The sequence below is a fragment of the Lactuca sativa genome, chromosome 7 (assembly GCF_002870075.4).
Source record: "Lactuca sativa cultivar Salinas chromosome 7, Lsat_Salinas_v11, whole genome shotgun sequence".
Lineage (NCBI taxonomy): Eukaryota > Viridiplantae > Streptophyta > Magnoliopsida > Asterales > Asteraceae > Lactuca > Lactuca sativa.
In genome coordinates, this window is record NC_056629.2 from 152,320,526 (window position 1) to 152,341,479 (window position 20,954).

Sequence of the window (20,954 nt, forward strand, 5' to 3'; positions counted from 1 at the left end):
ATGAGATATTAACTTCTCATTTAGGCCGCGTAGGCCAGAAACTGCTTGATCTAAAATTCGCGTTTCAGGTTGTGCATTGTTATGCCAAATCTTAGAAAATTCATAACTTCCTCATATGGAGTCACATTTAGGCGTTATTTTTTTGTATGTTCTCGGTTTAACTTACACTACAACTTTTGTTTATATTTATAAGGATAAAATGTCCTCCATCGTAAATTCATTATTTACGTCTCCTGGTGCAGTGTCGGTTTTACCGAAAAACTTCGACGGGTCATAACTTCTTCGTTATAACTCGGATTTCGGCGTGCTTTATATGTACGAAAACCTTGTAACATATAATACCACTTGGAAAAGATTAATCCTTATAAATAATCATCCATCAAAAACTCATTTTTGATGCTTATTGTCTCTAAATTGACTAGCCCGAATCTGCAGGTGTTACAGGTATGTTAAGAGATGTCTGACCTACAGGAAGGTCAAGGCCGAGCACCAGAGGCCTCATGGAAAGACCTAGCCGTTGAATATCTCGATGTGTAAATGGGAAGATATCCCAATGGATTTCATCATGAAGCTTCCCAAGACCGTGCGGGGAGTGGATTCGATTTGGGTCATAGTTGATCGATTGACCAAGAGTGCCCATTTCATTCCGATTCAGGAGAGCATTTCGGCTGAAAAGTTGGCCGACATCTACATTAGAGAGGTAGTGGCTCGACACGGGGTGTCAGTTTCGGTGATTTCCGAAAGAGATGTGTGGTTCACTTCCAGATTTTGGAAGAAGTTTCACGAAGACCTGGGTACTCATCTGCACTTTAGCACTGCTTTTCACCTGCAGACGGATGGTCAAAGTGAGCGAACTATCCACACTCTGGAGGATATGCTGCGGGTATTTGTTTTAGAATTTGGAGGTAGTTGGGATACTTGTCTTCCTTTAGTAGAGTGTTTCTATAATAACAGCTATCATGCGAGTATCGACCGTCCTCCTTTTGAGATGTTGTACGGAAGGAAGTGCAGGACCGCGATATGTTGGGTTGAGGTTAGACAGAGGGTCATGGGGAGTACCGAAGTGGTACTCAAGACTACATAGAGGATCCAAGAGGTGCGGAGCAGGCTTCAGATTGCTTAGAGTCGACAAAAAAGTTATGTCGAAAAGCGTCGTTCGGACCTGAAATTCCAGGTCGGGGATATGGTGCTCCAGAAGGTGTCCCCTTGGAAAGGTGTCATTCATTTCATGAAGCGGGGCAAGTTGGGACCCAGGTACATTGGACCTTTCAGGGTTGCGGCCCAAGTGGGCAAGGTGACATATAGGCTGGATCTGCCAGCCGAACTCAGTCAGATTCACATTACCTTTGAGTGTATTTTTATTTTTATTTCTATTTCTTAGTTATTTCTATTGTGTGCTAAGTTTATTTTTATTTTTATATTTTTATCTCAAAGTTTCGTTTGTCTTAAAAAGCGAATTCAAAAAGTAGATGAGACTCATGGAGACTGTATCGGAATTTTCTGAGTAAAAAGAAGAAACCTGGAAAGGAGTTGATGGTTATTATTCTTCACTCCATTTTAACAAGGAATTAAAGGATTGAAACTGTACAAATTGTCAATTAGGCGGTATCTTTCTAAGAACTGTCGTATTTAAGGAATTAAAGGTCTGAAACTGTACAGATGTCAGGGCACCAGGGCGATGCACCTCGCAAGGCACGGTTATCGCTGAACGTCTCGCCAAGGGCCAAGTTAACTTGTTTAACTTGAAAAACTGTATTGAGATCATTGATCTAGAATATACAAGGTCTAACATCAAAAAGGTAATGAGTAGTTATCCGATACTCAACAAATCGCAGTGCGTTCCTCCGTGTTCACACATATACTGCGAGTAGTCTCCTTCTGAGCCAAGGTTGGGTCCTTGAACAACTGTGGTGAGAAGGGTCTTTATGATTCTGTGATCCACAAGGACTTTTTAGTCATGATTACTTTTCTAGGTGAAACGGTGATCGTTAAATAATACTTATTCAAAGGAACAAGAAGTGTAGATTATTTTTCAATACTCAAATTTTCAACCCCAGAAGCAAGGTGAAGTTGTACTTGAAGTTATATGATAGATTGCATTGAAGCCTCCTCAATCAATTTGCTGCAATCTATGAACTTGCTGAAGTGATCCAAAAGAATCGGTATCTCTGTTACTATCTTTGATGTATTTCAAAGCTGAAAGTGATGATTTTTAAGAACCTTTACAAGAAGCCTCTACACCCAATGTGCGTTCAAAGTCAAATTCTTAGAAGGAATTCCAACTACTCAAGGTGAAGTCATTCATGCATAAATTCATATGTTCATCTTAAATTTGTGAAGATGTAACACCCGGTTCCTGGTACGTATTTTAATTAAAGTAAACTTAAGTTTTGCTTTGGGACTTGGTGAGTTGGAGGCCTAACTCGTCGAGTAGATTCAACTTTGGATCAGCAAGATAAGTGACCTATTCGACGAGTCGGGAGACCGACTCGACGAGTAGGACTGTCTAGATGAAACCCTAATAATTGGGATTGCACCCTATTTAAACAACTTATAATGCCCCAAACCTACCTCCATTGTTCCTCCCAACCCAAAGAAAGCCCTAACTCGAATCCTAAGCTTTCTTTTAGTGTTCTTGAGCTTGTTGGTGACTTTTGTGTGCATGTGAAGTTGGAAGAGAAGAAGGAAGCTTGGGAGTTCAAGTGGAAGCTAGTGGATCCAGAGGTTTTGCTTCATTCTTAGTTCATTCAAGGTAAAAACCTTGAACCTTGACCATCTATCTCTTAGATATTGTTTTGGGGCTATTTTCTACCCCTTTTATGAGTATGTGAAGTTATAATCGGATTTTGTGAGGGAGTTACACTTCAGATTTGGAACCATTGAGGGTTCCCAAGGCATAAAGGTGCCATCTTTATAGCCATGGGAGACCCATGCATCATATAAACCTCTTTTTATGGATTTTTTAGCCAAAAACCCCATGTATGGACGTTAAGATTGGAACTTTACATATAAAATGGACCTTAGGAGGTTAGATCTATGATTTTTATGCATAAAGACCCATTATAATTGACTATATAGTTTTGGACAAAGATGGACTTGGCGATTCGTTCATGGGACTCGGCGAGTCGGGACGTATTTTCCATCAAATCGTTTCCGTTGATGGACCAGACGCTAAGATTGAAGGTCCCTCGGTTGTTTGGACTCATTAGGGACCTGGAAGTCATAGAACTCGGCGAGTGTATAAGTCGACTCGACGACTTCAATGCAATGTCCCAAACACATGAAGATGGACTCGACGAGTTCTGGGAGAACTCAACAAGTGATAGACCAAATACCTTCAACGGATGAAGATGGGCTCGATGAGTTCAAGGAGGAAATCAGTGAGTCGATTGAAGAAGGACCAATGTGTTGTTGAAGGAGAACTCTTCGAGCTCTTGCTAGACTCGACGAGTAGGGACGAGGTTATAGCTTTTCATGGATGAGGGGACTTGACGACTTGGTGAACCAACTCGGCGAGTCTGGTCAACCAGATGTTGTCTTTGACCAAGGTTTTGACCTTGACTTTGACTTGGACTTGAGTTGGCCCTTGTAAGGGTTATGAGCTTGAAATGGTAATTTAGAAAGGATGTTGTGTAAGGATTGAGGAGTCGGGAAGAGTCGATTTTCACACCGAGGATAGTGCAGACACTAGACGACATCGAGGTGAGTTACCTTCCAATAGAAATGGGTCTAAGGCGCCAAGGTCGGCCCATTAGCAGTGGTACATACTAAAGATGATTGTCTTTGTGATAATCATATGGCATGTTGAGTCTGTTATTATGTGCTAGGATGCTATGATATATGTGTAGTGTTGATAGGGATGGGATAGTCCCCGGTTACCGGTTGAAAGATATCGAAGGGGTGGAAAGTACCCATGCATGCATAGTCGTATTGTCATGTTACATTATTATGCGATAGCGGTAGAGGATGAAATAGTCCCCGGTTACCATTTGAAAGATACCGAGGGGGAGGTTAGTTCCCGGTTATCGGTTGAAAGATACCGAATGAGAGGTTAGCTCTCGGTTACCGATTGAAAGATACCGAAGGGGAGGTTAGTTCCCGGGTATCGGTTAAAAGATACCGAGGAATAGGCACTATTATGTGGTATGTGGTATGATGGGGGAACTCACTAAGCTTTGTGCTTACGGTTTTCAGTTTTGGTTTCAGGTACCTCTTCGTCTAAGGGGAAGGAGCCGACGAGGTAGCACCGCATCACACACACATGATTCCGCATTTGGGATTTCTGGGATTATACTCTGACATTATTAGTATTGGATTATATGGTTTTGAGACATGTAACTATGGTTTTTGAATTCATATGATACCAGTAACGTTTTTCTTAAACAATTTTACATGTAATATAATTAAAAACGAAAAAAAATTGGACTCGATTTTTGGGATGTTACATCAGAAATCGAAGATTGGAGCTGAAAGTCAAAGATCAAGGAAGACTGAAGAGAAAGAAAGCAAGATACCAAGGGGGAGATTGTTAGGACTAAATTATGGTTTATTCTAAGTGAAAAGAAAGCTATAAGCAAATGGGGAGATTGTTAGGTCATAAATTGTGGTTTATACTTTGCTATTCAAAAGCTTTTAGAGTTCTCGGTCTAGGACCAAAAACACCATGTTTTGGTGTTCTTTGGACCAAAATCACATGTGATTTTGGTTAGGCTTAATATTGTTTAGTTTGGGTTTTGGGCTTGGGCTTGGTTATTAGTTCTATGTATAAATAGTGTCATTTGAGCATTGTAAAGGGTGTTGGACGTTCTTGGGGGCTACCATATGCTAAGGATATGATCTAGAGAGAAACAGAGAAAAAACAGTTTTTAATCAGAATCTTATGTACCGAACGATTAATCAATATTGAAGATTCATGTTGTGTTCATATTCATCTTATATCTTGCATTATAAACTTTGATTGGGATTCCACACCATCAAAGTGAATCTGATTGATAAGTAGGAGAGTTCAGGACTTACAGGTTTGGTCATAGATCCTAATTGGGTTAATTGTGGGTTTTGGCTCAATGTTAGTGGTCGGTATGCAGCAACAACATTTATAGGAGTTGTTCATCATCTGAGGTGATTCTTCTCACTATACTTACCTTGAGTGGTAATTTTGTGTGACCGGAGGGTCTTGTGTGCTTATATTGAGTATTTTGATATCCTGCATTATGTCTTTGTGATTTATGTTGTGTATTATTCTGAGCTTACTGAGTTAGGACCAAAGGGTCCACCCGAGCTGTGGGACCGGAGGGTTCCATTAAGACTCATTGACCAGAGGGTCTTATTCGAGATATAGTCGTGAGAGGCTAATGAGTTATATGTGGTATTTTGGGGAACTCACTAAGCTTCGTGCTTACCGTGTTATGTGATATGTGTTTCAGGTACTTCTCAGGATCACGGGAAGACGCCAGCTTGATTGTACACACGAGATGGAGTTATGTTTTTGAGGATCCTGGATATTTATTCAACAATCATGGATATGTGTTTTGATAAATTGACAGTTTAGGTTTTTGTTATATGTCTTTATGAGAATTATATAATTTTTAAAATGTAAAATTTGTTTGAAAGTTTACAGTGTTACATCGCTGCTGCGTAGAAGAAAAAAAATCATTTGTGTAGAGCCCAGATTCGCCAAAATCGCAGAGAGAATAAAGCAATATTTGATGAGAGAGATTGAAGATGGAGAGCAAGGATCAAACCAGGACTTTTGTGAAAGGAGAGTGATGCAGCAGTTGTAAGAAATCTGGAAGATTGGAAAAAAAAATATCGAATTAGGAGGGAAACACAACTAAAATGATTAGCATGGATGGAACAAACTTTGGTTTACCTGAAGTTGTCGGAGAAGATGACCATAAATTTCTGATTCCCAATTCTTCCATAGCGAGAATTGACCTTTGCAGAGAAAGAGAGAATCGATTCGGATAATATATGGAGACGACTGAAGTTTAGTAAATAACTAGGTGTGAGACCCGTATATTATACGGGTTAATTTAAAAAAAATTAAACATTAAAATACAAGCAGTAAGTATTTTTAATGTAAAACTTTAAAATAAGAAACAAAGAAAAATATTCAGTGCAATTTAAAAATTGAAACAAATCAGAAATTAACAAGTGGATAATATTATTTTTCAAAAATACCACAAAATGACAAGTGTCAAAACTCATGATGATTGACAAGTGACAAAAAAAACCTTTATTTATTAGAGAGGATGTTCAAATTTTAAAATGATTTTGCTTCTTGTTTTCTTGCTATTTGATAGTTGTTTAATTGATTTATCTACTATAATAAATGAATGTTTTTTTGTCACATGTCCTCTTCTTATTCATTTGGACACATGACATTTTGTAGAATTTTTAAATTTTCTATTTTCCACTTGTCATTTTATTGTATTTTTCATTTTATTAAATTAAAATTTCACATTTAACATGTAAGGTAATATATATATATATATATATATATATATATATATATATATATATATATATATATATATATATATATATATATATATGTAAGGTATTTATTAAAAATGATGTATATATGTAATGTATTCAATACATTAAAGCCTCATTAATTTTAATAATTCAAAATTTTTCTCATTTTTCTTACAAATTCAAACTTATAAAATTGTTAAAATTTCATATATTTTTTTTAAATAACCCATGTAATACATGGGTCTCACACCTAGTTGATAATAAAACGGAGATTATTCAAAATTTAATTTATATATTTAACCAATATAATAGAAGAAACTGTTATTAAAAAGTAGATAAATTGCGTTAATCACTTGGAATATTCAATTAAGTATAAATGAATATTGGTTATTGACTTTCCATTTTATAAAACCTTGCAGGAAATAAGAGCACAATAGCATAACGAAATTAAGTAACAAACTTGCAACATTTTCAAGTAATTAAGTAACAAACTTGCAACATTTTCAAATTCAACCGAAATTGATGAAAAAATGGAATGCAATAACAATTTGGGGAATTCAGATTCATCATATGAGCGGGAAATTTCGATTGGGGGTAGGGGGTCTTAGAGAATGTCACGTGGCAATATATGTACTTATTTATTAGGATGAAAAATTAGGTGTATGTATGTGGCGGTTTGGTTCGGTTATTGGACAAACCGATCCATAACCATTATTAATGGTTAATGCATTTTGTATCCATTAGGTATGGTTAATATTAGTTATGGTTATTGTTTTTGTTGGTTATGGTTATGGTTTTGGTTTTGGTTAATGGTTAGTAATGGTTAACCGAGATGTTCAAAAATTATATAAAGAGTGAAGATTGAATTGATTCATAATAACATTTAGGAACCGTAGAATTAGCCTATTTGAAATTAGCCTATTTGGAATTACCGAATTAATCAATTGTTTAAGTCCAATGCATGATTGGATGAATGGTTGTATCTGTGTGATTAAGCTCTAGTGGTTGATAAGAGGATTTATGGATTATTTTTTAAAGTTTTATGTTTTTTAATTTTGAAAAATCAAAAATTGGTCTTTGATAAGTTGTATTATATTATTTTATATACAACATATATTTTTTATATAGGTAAATATAAAGTTAGCGATTCGGTTAATAATGGTTGTGTTAACCTGTAAAACCATAACCAAACAATTAGTTACTGATTATTAAAAAATAGAAAACGAACCACCGGTTTTTAAAATGGTTTGGTTATTCTGGATCGGTTATATTGGTTAATTCGGTTTTGGTTCGGTTTTTTGTTTATTATGTTCACCCCTAAGCAATATCAGGTACTGGATCATCTTAAATTAGTTTTGGTGATATAATACATATGGTCTAAATTTGTTTTGAATCGAGTCATTCCACATTGACATTGCTTAATTTCTCCTATGAAGTTGAACCATGTGCCAGCGACAAGACGACATTGTTGTCATTTCACGATATCGTCACTTTATTTCCTTAAATGAATGATTGAAGGAATCCCGTCTTAATCCGTCAATAGCATGATGGATCTATGATGATTCAATGGTTGATTGAACCCATTGAATTTTAATTGTTTGTTGTGCTTCTTTATTTAGGTTCATATTTAAGCACATATGATCTAATGTTCATACATTATTCATATGTGCAATTATGAATATGTGTATACTATCATGTTCAAAATGAAAATATTCATATGATTATCAACGTGTTTACATTTATCTTATATATGATTAGGACCGCACATTTGTATATGTTACATTCTGAACACAAATATATATATATATATATATATATATATATATATATATATATATATATATATATATATATATATATATATTCAACACTATACAAACATATATATTCATTCATTTATGAACATTCATTTATGTTCAAGACTAACCATATAAAATAACTTATTTTCAAAATTGCATATAATTGAACATACACATGTTTATATATAAACACGAGTTTGGTTTTGAAAATGTGTTTGACCATTTCTATCTACACATAAACGTTTTTTGAATTTTTGATATATATTTTAGGGTTTGATTTGATTTATATTTTAGGATTTTATTTGTATTAATTGGCTATCATTTTGATAATTTTAGATTAATATTAACTAAGTGTGAAACTCATGTATTACACGGATTTTAAAAAAAATCTAACCTGATAAATCAAAATGATTCTGGCCACATGTCATGTTCTCCCTGCATTTATCACATGTAATTTTTTAGATATTATGGATTTCTTATTTTCCAAATGTCATTTTCTGATATATTTTTTTCACTTTTCGTAAATTAAAATTTTTTGAATTGAATACATAGTTTATATATGTAAGGTATTTAATTATATTAAACTTTCAAAATAATTGCTAAAAAAACCTTAATTTCCTTCCTTTTTATATGAATATAATATTCATATGTTAGCCAATTTCAATGTTAAATTCTATTAACAATTCCAAAATTATATAATATTGAAGGAAATGATTCCATAGGATCCTTATACAAATTTCAATATTTCTGATATGCTAAAAAAATACATATTTTTATTATTTTTTGGAATTGTTAATAGAGCTTAGTTGTGAAATTGACTAACATGTGCATATTATGAGGGAATTAAAAAAATGAAGGAAATTGAGGTTTGTATAGCAATTATTATGAGAGTTTAATATAATTAAATACCTTACATATATCAACTATGTGCTCAATTCCAAAAAATTTAATTTAAGAAAAGTGAAAAAAGTAAAAAAATGATATTTGGAAAATAAGAAATCTATAATATCTAACAAAATTACATGTGCAAATGCATGGAGAACATAACATGTGGCAGAAATCATTTTCATTTTATGAGGTTAGAGATTAGATGGTAAGAATTCATATTTTCATGGATCTCGACGTAATAAGTAATATTATTTCTTTTTCAGTTCAATATCAAGGTGCTCCATGGTTCGTAGCATGTTGCTCAAGTATTTTCATGGTATTGGAAAATGAATCAATCAAGAATTTTAATCTAATTCTATATGATGTTTGTTTGACAGGTAATGGAATTAGAATTAATTCTAGATTATGTTTGGTTGACATGAAATGAAATTGGAATTAATGTAAAATGATAGAATTACTTTTTTTACATATTTTGCTTAATATTATCTTGTTTTCTAATTTATATGTAAAGATACATTATATAAAAATAGTAAAATTTCGGCAATGGTGGGTGGCGACGGGGGTGGTGATGGTGGCGGTGGTGTTGATTGTGGTGGCGGTGATGAAGGCAGTGGCGACGACAACAATGATGGTGTTAGTAGTGGAAATTGTAGCTAGTTGCGGCGCTGGTGGTGACAACATTAGTGGTGGTTGTGAGTGATAGTAGTGGCAACGTCGGTAGTAGTGACAATGGCGGTGGTGGTGGTGGTAGTGGTTATGGGTGATGGTAGTGGTGGTGGTAGTAGTGTTGTTGTTGTTGTTGGTGGTGGTGGTGGTGGTGATGACGGCAGTGATGGTGGGTACGGTTGCGATGGTTGTGGCAACGTTGGTTGTGGTGATGGTGGCGATGTTGATAATGGTAATGGGCGATAACAGAGGTGGTGGTGGCAGCGTTGGTAGTGGTGGTGGTTGATGGTATTAGTAATGGTGGCGGCAACTGTGACGGTAGTGGTGGCGGTGGCGATGGTGGTGGTCGGTGGTAGTGGCAGTGGTGGTGGTCAGTGGTAGTGGTGGCGGTATTAGTAGTGGTAGTGCTGGCAGTGGCAGCGACGGTGGTTGGTGGTGGCAGCGGCAATGGCGGGTGGTGGGTTACAACAACGATGGTAGTGGTGGTAGCGGTGGCGTTAGTTGTGGGTGATGGTAGAGGTGGTGGTGGTAGTGGTGGTGGGTTTTCTAATAAGTACAATGGGTTTTTTTTGTAATCTGCTACTTTTCTTGATGAGAAATAATATTTTCTATCCAACTTTATAAGGAATCCACTTTTCTCCATATTGTGAAAAGTTTATTTCATTATGAATCATTTCCCCCCTCTAAGTCCAACTAAATGCTTGAATTTGAGGGAACTCGAATTCTTTCCCCTCAAATTCCGTTCATTTACTACCAACCAAACACACACTAACTATTTTTTACCAACATACCCTTAGTAAAGATAATCGAATCTACCTGTTAAGATGATGCTTTTATGGTATTATACAGTGTCATGTTAACCCCATTATATATATATATATATATATATATATATATATATATAGGAAAAATGAATATCGCAAAAGATGTATATTTAGGTATTCAAACTCACCATATTACGTCGTTTTGTATCATATATGCATTATAGTCTTCCAAAGTTCTTAAAATTCAACTCCTAACTTGATTTACTTCCAAAAATTTTATAAATTTCACCATTATCTTCATTTTCCATATTTTCATTTTCACCTATAATATATATAGCCTACAAGGTATTCGACATAAAGATGTGATGCACGAGGAAGATAATAATGAAATATTGAAAGTAAATCAAGTTAGGGTTGAAGTTTAAGATGTTATAACGCATATATGATACAAAAAAACGTATTATTGTGGGTTTGGGTACCTAAGCTTATATACATTTTAAGATATATTCACTATTCGCTCTCTCTCTCTCTCTCTCGCTCTCTCTCTCTCTCTCTCTCTCTATATATATATATATATATATATATATATATATATATATATATATATATATATATATGCACCTAGGTTCAAATGTTTCTAGCAACTATTGTGTGCATGTATGCACTAATAAGAATTTAAGAAAATTTTAAATCATTAATTAAATAAATAAGGGTAATATAGTAAATTGGTAAATCACATTAGGAAACTAGTAATTGTTCTTTATTCACATCCATTATTTAAAACAGAAAGAATTATTTAAGGCAAACCCTAAATCACATCTACCAATCCTCCTGCAAAAGAACATAACTGATTATTCTTCACATTCATAGGTTACAGCTCGCCGTCTTCGAAGCACGCACAACCAATATTCTATCCTTCTCTGTATGTGATCCTTTTCAGACATCTATAAATTGTTATTCAAGCTTGCGATTTGTTGATTTTATTGTTATTGTTTGTAGAGGGATATTTAGAAAAAGAAGCGAAGATGAGTCAAGAAGGGAGGTACTGGAGCGAAGGGGGGAAAGAAGAAGTCAGCAACTTTTGTGAATGATTGTGGGAAGCCTGTCGAGGATAAGATCATGGAGATAGCCTCACTCGAGAAGTTCCTTCAAGAGAGAATCAAAGTCGGTGGTAAAGCTGGTAATCTCGGTGATTCGGTTACGATTTCTCGTAAGAAGAACAAGATCTTCGTCACATCAGACAGCAACTTCTCCAAAAGGTACTCAACATTCCTTAAACTGGTTCAGTTAATTTTCTCCACTTTCATGTTATTTTCCTTAAAATGACTCGGGGAGGCAACAGAGCAGGACATCAAGACTTTGTACTGGTTGTTTTCAATTTAATTGACTTTGTTTTTTAGATTTTTGGGTTGTAATCAAGATTTGGTTTCATTTGATAGGAACTGGTGGCTTATTCAGGTGCAAGACAATTGAGGAGTACAATATTGCTGCTTCTGAAAGAATTAGCCCTTTTCCCTTTTTTCCCTTTTCCCCTTTCTGTAAATCTAATTGTTTATTTCATGATTATTTTTGTATGTGATTAATTTAGATGAATTTGATTAGTATGTTAGTATGTTTGGTTGTACTTTATCTTATTGCATGTAAGGTATTTGTGAAAATGTCTAAAAGAGAACTTGATATAATATATACAATTTGTTTGATCAATGGGTTTGGATGTGCATTATCTCATGATTGATTTTGTATATGTTTGATTTTAGGTGAATCTGATTAGTGTGTTAGTGTGTTTAGTTTGTTAGTGTGTTCGGTTGTACTTTATCTTATTACATGTTAGGTTTATTCTAGCATAATGTATTCTGCTACTTGTATTTCACTAGACAAGATCTGATGTGTATATACATGCTTGTATGTGTTCAATAGGTCTTTGATGGATATAACCAAAGAACAAAACATAAACAATAGAATGAGAAAACACAATATTCTTTTAGAATAAGGTTAGTAACACTCATCAAGTTGATGTTTATTATTCTGACAAAATTAGATTTCAATCTCCTTATTTGTCAAGATAGCAAACGTAAAAAAAAAAAAAAATTGTGATGTATTTTTTGTCATATAGAAGAAAATAATATGATTTAAATGTATTCTGTGATGTATTCTGTGATGTATTCTGTCAGAATTTATTCGTTCAGACAAAATTTATTTGTATAAATGCATGTGATATGAAGCTATGTCCCCCAACAATCATTCCATCACACATGGGGGATCATGCGAGTCGCAAATTTTTATATTTAATGAAAACCTTATTAATATTCACAAAATCTTTAAAATATTTGTAACCTTATTTATGGCTTATCAATTAACAGGGAACGTAAATTTTGATTCAAAATTTTATAATTTAACATCATTTCTCTGTTTAGTTCCAAACAAATGAAAATATAACTTCAGATTGATGTGTCATCCAACTTATATAAAATTGTTTTATGTGTCGTCCAATTTGTATAAATCTACTTGCATTGCATAGGTTATTTCGTTACTTTACTCCTATTAGTTGAAGGTTATCAATTTATCATGCATTTTATATAATTTTATACATGTCATGTTTACCGTACTTCAAATAGTTCATATTGCGTTGGTGGGGATATTTTATTTGTTTTTTGTGAGAATTGTGCTTATTTTATTTATAGCATTTGTGATTGAAGAATGGAAAAAAAGGACCACGATTTACACGATTTAATGGAGGGAACCAAAACCCAAAATATTTGTTTAGTTGAAGAATAAAAGAAGCCCATATTAAAGGAAAACGATTCTCCAAGCCATACAATAAATATAATAAAACCATTTGATTGCTCCTAATTGAGTTAGAATTTTTGACTCAAATCATATTATTTTGTTATATATTAGGTGTGAGACTCGTGTACTATACAGGTTTATTAAAAATAAAAATTTTATATAAAAGTGTAAACATTAAATATTTTTGCAAGGTAACAATTGTTTTTGGCGTGTCACGGTTAACTGATAAGCCAATTTATTTTTAGAGTTTTTTAAGTTGTAATGTTTTGTAAGTCAAAAAATAATTTACAAGCTAACATTTTAAAAAAATATTTAATGGGCACCTTCTTTTTTCAGTAACTCATCATTAAGCTGTTTGAAGAAGCTCTGAAACGTTTCCAATTTCCGTTGTGGCTTTTCCTATTTCCATTGTTTGTGTATGTTGTTGTAAGCAAGTGTGTATTGAAGCACCTTCCATGCAATAGTACCCCCTTGACCAATACTAGTATCAGAACATAAAGCATCTTTCTGTACAAAAAACAATAGTCAGTCAACAAAGAGTCAACATTCTTTAAAATACTATACGAACCTTCTCAAGTGATGCACATGGACCAAGAATACCCTGAATTACAATTTAAAATTTACAACAAAAGCAAGAACTGATTGACTCAACATTAACATATGACATATCAATGTGTTAAGGATTGAAGAGATTAAATCAAACCTTATTTTGATGATAAGATTTTTCTTCTGAAGAATTCTATCAAATTAAGGTATACATACATTTGGAAATGATACTTGTATGGGTTTCTAATATGGCAGCTTATCCCTCTGGATTTCTGACTTCAAAATATATCAAAGTTGGGAACAATATAAGCATCAAAGAATTAAAAGCCGATCAGATCTATCTTTTAAATTCTAGAGTAGTATACTAATTTCCATCACTTACAGTTCGTACTTAATCTAGATAGCATTAGGAATTAATTTGTTTTTATCATGTAATATTTAAAAAATATTTCAGAAAAAGACTACATACTAGGAAAAACTTAAGGAAAAGATACACAAGGACAAATTTTTCAAAAGTTAGGACTTAATAAGGAAAGCCTCATAACCTTGATTTCTTTTTTCTCCACTAAGTCTTGTATGTGTAAAATGACCATTTTACCCTTACATTGAGAAATTCTCTTACCTGATTTCATGGCAATTTGTGTGCCCTTAATTTTTGGAACATTTAAGAAGCCAGCTCCACATCTAACAACTGCTCCCCCAGGGAACACTGGATATGGAATAGACTGAAAATTAACTAGAATTATCAATTATATATTATTCACTTTATCATATAATAATTAACAATATAACAAAAGAAAAAATATAAGTTTTAAAGTAAAATCATGATATGCACTTGAAAACCACCTTCATTCAAAGTCCAGGCCCCATATTGAACAACTGTCCCATTTTCAGGAAGAGGTCTGATTGCAGGATGATTTTTAAGTTTCTATAACAAGAAAAAGTGTTACAAAAAATTATAATAATAAAAAATAAAAGTATAAGAATAAGTTGTGACTTTTAATTTTTAAAGTTACATGGAATTCATCATAAGGACTGGAATACAGGTTGTGGTAATTTAAAGCACACACTAATCCAATGGAAACCTGCATACAGATGGAAAGGAATGGAATTAACAATTCCATTCCTTTTGTCAATTCCATCATAATACCAAATGGTGGAAAGAGATTTTATTATTATAATTATTTACTTGATTATCATGCATATGATATAAAAAAAGATCCTCCATAGGTTTTGTGATCCAAAGGCCAACCTAAACTATGAACAATAGCACCAGGTTAATTTGGTTTTATAATGTAATGGTAAAATGAACATTTATTTTCATTTAGACAGTTTATTCAATCTAGAAAACAAGACCTTATGTATACAAGACTTACCACTTTCAACTTTTTGTGTATATCTAAACCAACACCTGTTTTGCATTCAGGTTAGAGGCAGAAAAAATAAAAAAATAAAAAAAAACTTCATTTGTACTTCCTGTTAACCTATTATTGTTGTTATTGTTGTTGTTGCTCTCTTTTGGTATTCCTAAACCCGTGTATCCAAGTGCATTTCTCACTTCATTTTCCAATTCTATCACCATGTCATCTTCATGACCTAAGTATATACAAACCATATATTAGATATGCTTCAAGGAGATAAGCAAGAATCTAATGGGGCAAAAACAAAAGCTGACACAGGGCAATTAAGTAATTTAGATATACAAAAGCAAGAATATACAAACCATAATTTAGATATGCTTCAAGGTGAAGAGTAGTTTGAATCACGGACCTCTCAGAAGTCCGCTGCTGCTTCTGTTCTCTGTTCTGATAAGTTGGCATGGGGATGGGGGGAGGTCTACCTATGGAACCACCAAATCAAAGCTAGGCAATACCATTTCTTGGTCCCCCTGATTTACAGATTTATTGGATGAAGTTGAAGCAGCAATACAGTGACGAAGTAGGGTAGAAGAGGTAGAAGAACGATTGTAAAACCACAAGGATCAAGATTAAAGACCTAAAACAATCTAAAATTGAGTTTTAAAATAGATATGATTTCAAAAGACAGAAGAGAAGGGATGGACTGAGGGTCGTAGGCATCGAGAAGCACTTCGAAACAAAAAAAAAACAAAAATACCTTAAATCTATAATTGTCTTACCCAGGTGTAAGAAGTCGGAGGGGTGACTCAGCGGACCGGTGTCACCCTTCTTTGCATCATCATCACACCATGAGCAGCCTTAGAAAACCAAAATAATACTAAATTAGCAAACTAAGAAAAAATAACCTCAGCAATTGTTGTACCTGGGCTTCAAAAATACAAACCCAATGTTTCGTTCTTTAATATTGTGGCATGTTGTGCTGGTGGTATAATGGGGCTTTATTGGTGGCGGTGGTGAACCGGAGAGAAGACGCTGGGTGGTGAGTGACTGGGTAGTTTTCGAACAGTATTACCTGCATCAAATCGAAATTAAGGGAATGTTGATTTCATACGATGACTTTGAAATCACAATATGTATATGGATGTCCACATATTTGTTGCTAAAACCCGGAAAATCGACCTAGGTTTTCCCTGACTTTTGTTCGAAAAACCATTTGTGGTGGGTAATGGAAGAGAGAGAGAGAGAGAGAGAGAGAGAGAGAGAGGTTTGTTATACATAGGGCGGGGGGGGGGGGGCAGCGAACGAGATGTTTGATGATACTGATAAGAAGGAGATCGAGCAGTGATTAGATGAAAAGATTAACAAGTAGCAGAGAAGCGGATCGGAGACGAGAGAGGACGGAGAGGGGAGAAAAGAACAGGCGGGTTTTCAAAAATTTGGGGATTTCATTTTCCCCTGTCTACTAAACGAGCGTTCATTAAAATTACAAAGCGACAATTACAGAGGACGCACATATAAGATAAAGTGCCTTTCGTGTTTTTAATATTTTTTTAATTACAACACCAATTTAAGGGCACGCAATAATGCGTGACCTAAATCGTTAAATTTTTTGAAGAGATGACACTTTTTTAAGGTTACTCTCTTTTGCGTAACATAAATCAACGAGTGTCGTGGTTCGTGCGTCGTAAAATGTTGTTTTTCTAGTAGTGTATTGATATGTGTATTTATATATATATTTTTATGCACTTTATCTTAATATTTTGGCCTTATTTATTCTCTTTTAGAACTAAAAAGTACTTATAATGCTTTGAATTATGTTTTGCAGCTATTCGTTGGCGATAAAGCACAAAAGAAAAGACTGAAGCGGAAACTGGACTTAGAAGCTAAAAGAAATTAAAATGCTGGATTAGACGGTTACGCCCCGCATAGCACACCTGTACGCGCCGCGTAACGAACAATTTGACTTACGCCCCGCGTAACTTAAGGGTACGCGCCGCGTACTGGTTGGCCTCGGATATGATTAATCGCGTAGTGATCCTTAGTACGCCCCGCGTAATCCGACTTATGCCCAGCGTACATAAGTCGGCTACAAAGGTTATAAAAGTCGATTTTCAGCTAACCAGGAGGGGGAATTCGACTTCCAACTTAGTTTAGTCGATATTTAACTTCTGTTAAGCTGTTTTGAGGGTTTAGAAGGCGGCCGGAAGGCCATTAAGCTAACGGGAGCGGAGAGCGGATACATGTCGGTAATCATATGGATTGTTAACGTGACCATGTTTAGCATTCTATTGTGGTACTTTTCTGTTTTTAGTTTCTGATTTAGGTGTAAAAACCTTTTACTTTGTGTTTATGATTGAATGAAGCTTTGATTATTAGACTAATTGCTATATTGAATTGTTTATTTATGTTTAATTTATCATGCCAAGCTTGTTAAAAGACCCTTATGTGTTAATGATGATTATTTTCTGTTAATTGTTAAGTGAATTAAGTTGCATGAACATCTGCTTGATTTGCTTGTCTCTTATGATTTTTGATGACCATCGAGATTATAAGTCTAGAAATAACGAATGTGAAACTAAGAATAACTTGAGAATAAGTAAGTTAATGTGTGAGCCTTGTTTGATGACCATCAACAAGAGGTTAAATTGAATTAATAATTCGATTAACTATATTTACAAGTCTTGCTTGATACGAATTGAACACTAGAAAGCATGTTAGTTTAACCAACTGATCACTGTTTGAATTGACGTGTTTGCTAAAGGATTAGTTATAGTGAACACAAATCTAATCATTTTAGGAATCGGTGAACATGAATAAATGAATTTGTGTATGCCATTGTCTATGTTTTTAAGGTGTAATTTATCTAAACCAAAGTACCTGAAGAGATGTGCTTTCCTGTTAGTTTATCGAGAGTTGTTAATTGTTAGTTTGAGATTTATTAAACCATTTTCTTTATTATTTTCGTGTGACCTGTAACCTATAATTAAATATATTAAATTAATCAACCGTTCCCTGTGATCGACACCCGACTTACCTAAGCTATACTGTAATCTGACTAGGTACACTGCCTATAAGTGCATAGTTAGTCTAAGTTTGTTAGGTTATAAATATTAAAATTAGTGGGTACTTTCATGCACATCAAGTTTTTGGCGCCGTTGCCGGGGAATGGTTTTCAATTAATTTAGTTTATTTGATTATTCGTTATTTGTTTTTAGTTAGTTTTTATTTTTAGTTTGATTTTCGTTGATATCATTTCACTTGTCGGGATGGTCCTTGTTTTTATTTGCAGGAATTTGGGATTGTACACATTGCTTAACTTTACTTTTTGCATGGGTTTCGAGGATGAAAGCGATTAGGGAATTCTTGACCTGCTTAGTCTACTACTTTGTTGATTTGTCCAACTCAATCCATAAGGCGTAGTATAGCAAGGCGTATTGTGGTGGTTAAGTGGAAGACCGAGCTCTTGTTGTTCTTGACTAGTTAGGTCGCTTCTTGTTCCGCTTTTAGTTAAAGGTGCAAGGAAAACAAGGGAAATATTCTAACGGGTCCCGAAAGTGGGTGTTTTCGCAAACCAATTCTTGCATGCAAAGGTTTTTTATCAACCATTGTTGTTTGATCTTGACAAAGATAAGTGATTATGACATCTCAGTTTTTTTTTATCACTCATCGTGAAGTCATCATTAGCTAAAGAAATTAAAAAGAAAAAAAAAATTAAGTTTTAAGTTCCTTAATTAAATAATTATAAGAAAAGGAAATTAAATTAAAGGAAAAAGGAAAAGTTTCATTTAAACTTACGCCCTGTGTAAGTTTACTTACGCTAAGCATAATGAACCCCGGATCGCGTATGAATTTTCAAGGGGATGGGGTTACGCCCCGCGTAACTTCGTGTTACGCCTAGCGTAATACGACGACCAGATTATGGCCCAAAGGATGCAAAGGACCAACCCACCCGAGGATGTGACCAATCATCGTTTTTTTACAATTTCCGCAAACGTTGAATGATGCAACCCGAGCACGTTATGTTACCAACTTGAGCTTGCTTCTCACCAAGGAGATTGATATAGCACCATCATTCGACTGGGAGTTGGCCACCAGGACTGGACTTGCTGCATTGATCCAAGAATTTTTGCAATACACACACTCGGACGCGAGTGGTGTGGATTTGTTCGTGTGTCAAGGATGGGCACGTTTGTTCAGGATCCAAGAGCCTGTTTATCGGGAGTTTTTGCTGGAGTTCTACGCTACAGTTTCCTATGATCCTAGGAAGGCACTAGATGACTGTACAACCTTTTCTTTCAGACTGGGAGGAGTGAGCCGGGAATGCAGCGTGATAGAGCTTGCGATTCGGGTGGGTATTTACACAGCCGATGAGACGAGGAGTGCCCACTTCCCGGCATTCCTTGCTGATTGTCTCACGGACCGGCCAGAAGACTATAATGAGAACACTTTTTGGGCCGAGATTATGGGAGGAGTTTATACACCATCTACCACACGAGGGGGGATGATTCGGTCTACTACATACCGAATGTTGCACCGGTTGATTTCTATGTCTCTCACGCATCACAAGAATAGTAAGAGAGTGCCTTTGACGAACTTGTATTTCCTATGGGCACTGGTTACTCCAGGGAGGCACCTGAACCTTCCAGTTGTGTTAGATGCATATTTGGGACGGAGGGCCAGGGGACTTCGGGGGGATAGCCCGATATACGGAGGGCATTTTATCACGCGGTTAGCTCGATCATATCAGTTGCTGACACATGAGATCACGAGATCGATGGTGTTTCACGACATGAGGCCGATGAGTCTTCAGCTGTTAGAGTCGATGCGTGTATTAGAGCGGGGTGGAGATGGTGTCTTGAGGGTTCGAGCAGATGATGTGGCGGATGAGGAGGGTGTCGCCGAGCCACAGCCGAGACGGGTCCAGCGGCGTAGACCTGTTCCTCGGGGAGCGCAGCAGGGACCTGAGCCGGAGATTGATATGCGCTACCTAGCTCAGGGCATTGACCGTCTTAGTGAGTATGTTGCACATGTAGACAGGCAACAGCGGTGGTACGGGGATGCGTTGAACGCATTCTTTGCCCACCAGGGGTTTCAGTATTCGGTTCCCTACCCACCACCATTCCAGCCACGACATGATGGGGCCGGTACTTCTGGGACACAGCCACATGATGATGGAGATGATGAGTGATCCTTTTTATTTATTTTGTGTTATTTTTAGTTTAGTTTTTTTTAGTATTTAGTATTTGGTATGTAATTAAACTTGGATTTAGTTTGTTTTACATTTGTTTTCCATCTTGATGCTCTTTGGTTGTTTAGATTTCTGCAGAATTTTTGCCCTTAGAAAGCTGGTAGTAAGTTCAGCAGCTAGGTCCGACTGTTGCTAGAGAAAGCGGTTTGAGAGTTGAAGATTATAGTCAAGACCCACAATTTGTCATAAGTGTGGGGTGCATATTTATTTATTGAGCGATCGTTTTGAAGATTGACATTTTTACGATGTTTTGACTCTTATGATATGGATGAGCAGTTCCCACACCATAGAGTTTTATTTTGATGCGAGGAAGACGTATCATCCCGGCTGCCATGACATGGTTGACATTTTCATATGTTGTGGGGGATTTTTCATCGCAAGAAGAGGATGTCATTCTTGACAAGACGACGTGGTCGACACT

The 20,954-nt window shown here is 35.3% G+C and overlaps 1 long non-coding RNA gene across 1 annotated transcript; it reads left to right on the forward strand.

Moving 5' to 3' along the window:
* The first annotated feature begins 11,406 nt into the window (after window positions 1-11,406).
* LOC111904253 (uncharacterized) lies at window positions 11,407-12,246 on the forward strand. Its single transcript, XR_002854468.3, has 3 exons — window positions 11,407-11,516; window positions 11,594-11,853; window positions 12,034-12,246. It is a non-coding gene; the product is annotated as an uncharacterized LOC111904253 (long non-coding RNA).
* The last annotated feature ends 8,708 nt before the right edge of the window (window positions 12,247-20,954 follow it).